This window comes from Tupaia chinensis, unplaced genomic scaffold (assembly GCF_000334495.1).
Source record: "Tupaia chinensis unplaced genomic scaffold, TupChi_1.0 Scaffold144848_1, whole genome shotgun sequence".
Classification (NCBI taxonomy): domain Eukaryota; kingdom Metazoa; phylum Chordata; class Mammalia; order Scandentia; family Tupaiidae; genus Tupaia; species Tupaia belangeri.
The window spans coordinates 91,596-94,212 of NW_006204708.1; positions in this window are offsets into that span (position 1 = coordinate 91,596).

Sequence of the window (2,617 nt, forward strand, 5' to 3'; positions counted from 1 at the left end):
TATATACACACACACAGAGCTACACGGACACATACATTTAGCTTACTTATTTCATAGGAAGAGAGAGAGAGAAAGATGAGCATTCCCAAATGGGTCTCGTGCTGTGATCCCCTTCTCCGTCCATCTCAGCCTCGCATATGCACCACAGGTTGGCACTGGGAACTGAACCCTGATCTGCATGACTTCAGCATTTGCAGAGCAGCACTCTATAGCCTCACCACCATAGCCAGACCTGGTGGCCATGTTTTATAGCATCACACACACACAGTACACACACACAGTTTCAAAAACCTGTACTTTCCCTTGTTGTGGTAATTTCTTTTTTATTCTTCTCGGTTTATTTAAGTGCTTGTTGCAATTCAGTTAAAACTCAGTAAGGAATCTTGTATCTTAGTTTAAAAAAAGAAAGGAAGGAAGAAAGAAAGAAAGAACAAAGGAAACTTGCATAAATGTTGCTCCTGCTCATGATGTTTCAAAGCTTCACTAAAACCCCAAGTGAATGAAGGCAATGCTGTTTTAAACAATTCCTGCAGTCAGAGGTGCTGTGACAGAGGGTCAGCTCCAATCAGATGCAGTGGCAGGCCTGGATGGGCAGCCCAGGGTGCAGGGGAATTTGCTGAAGGCAGCATGCTTGGCAGCGAGGGTACCCCTGGCGTGTGGCATTACGTTTAAAGCAATGCCAGCTTCCAAGGGCATTTTTTTTTTTAGAGAAATTTTGCTATAGGGCACATGTGCTCACACAGAGATAGAGACAGAAAGTGAGAAATCAACACCCAGGGAGAATGACCACATTGCAATCACTTCTCCTCCATTCTCCTTTTGGGATTTTGGGCATGCACACACCCATGAGTTTCAAGCCACCAGGTCTAGGACTTGAACCGTGGTTGACTATGTGGGAGTCCAGTGCCTTAAACACTACACCACCTGGCTAGCTCTCCAAATATATTTTGCATCACGAATCTAAGGACTGGCTGTGCTGGACTAGTCCTGGGCACTGTCCTACCTTCCCATCACCTCAGCTCAGGCTGTTTGAGCCATGGGGCTCTTGTGAGGGCTTCACACCACAGAAAGCAGGGCAGACCACGGCCAGTATTTTCTCACTTCCTTCCAGACTGAGTCAGGTGTCATTGTCCTTCATGGCACCTGATAATGGCACAGGTCTGCCTCACAGATGCTGTCTTGTCAATCAAGGTGCATCTTTCATCAAGAGTAGTTCTCCATTAATCTAATATCCTCATGGCACAGGTCTGCCTCACAGATGGTGTCTTGTCAATCAAGGTGCATCTTTTGTCAAGAGTAGTTCTCCATTAATCTAATATCCAAAACATTAATGTCAAACATTCTATCTTGACCAAGATAGGAAAGAGGGATATTCGAAACTCCCAGGAAGAAGGATAAGCAGATGACATATTGGTTACAGTGCTGGACTCCCACGTGGTCAACTGCAGTTTAACTCCTGGACCCGATGGCTTAAACTCCTGCCAGGTGCATGTGTGTGTGCCTGTCCAAAATCCTGAGAGGAGAATGGAGGAGAAAGGATTGCAGTGAGGCCACCCCACCCCGCCCCCCGCCCTGGGGGTTATTTATTGCTTTCTGTCTCTCTGGCTTTCTGGTAAGCATACATGCCCTATAGCAAAAATCTCTCTCTTAAAAAAAAAAAGAAAAGAAAAGAAAAAACAAAAAACTCCTAGAAGGAAAGGATGGGAGGCAGAGGGAGGAAGGGTGGTTGAAAATCATTGATTGGATGCCTTTTCTTCAGAACACAATAGCACTCATGGCCCTTAAAGGATTGTAATTAATCCTATTAAATGAGAATGGCCTTCAGGAAAGGTGGGGGAAAATGTCCCAATGCGTGTCACTGCTGGGTGGTATGGACTGAAACAGAGCCTGGCTGGGTCTTTGGAGTGCTCTTCCTGGTACGTATGAATGGACGCCACGTCTCACTTCACACCGCTGAAAGCCAACTGGAAAATGACAAAGAAAAGCCGCTCTAGATAACGTATTTCCACACTCACAATCTCCCTCCAGTCTCTGAACTGTAAGCAGACATTTGAGAATGAATGGAGGCAAGCTTTGGAGCTCAGACTGAGCTTCTAGGTCGCTCCAGAGGTCAAGCTAGATATTTCTCCTAGGACTTGAGTGAAGAAGATCCAAAGGGGGGAAGGAAAGGATGTGGAAAAGAGAGAGAAGGAGAGATTTACGTAGACACACTACCCAAGGTGGAAAACCTAAATAGGTTTGCTCAGAGAAGGGGATTACAATGGAGAAAGTTTGATTAAAAACAGTTGCTAGCTTCATTTCCACTCGTTTCTTGGCTATTTACTGTGTGTTTGCGCTTTCTAAACTGGGACTTTGCTTCTGATCAGTTTAGACAGGACCTCTTTCAGAAGCCTAACCTTCAAAAGCTTTTCATCAAGTCAATTTGATGTTTTTATGGTTGTTACTGAATGTTTCTGTGTAAGGAAGGTACCTACTTATAATTGAAAACAAGGAGAAACAGTTTTATTGTGGTTTGGGAAATGATTCCTGGAAGAGAGGCCCTTTGCCAGGTGCTAATTGCATTCCTATTGTATTTTGGCTTCCAGCTCCCCACACTGGGGAGAGGAAGAGTTTGGGG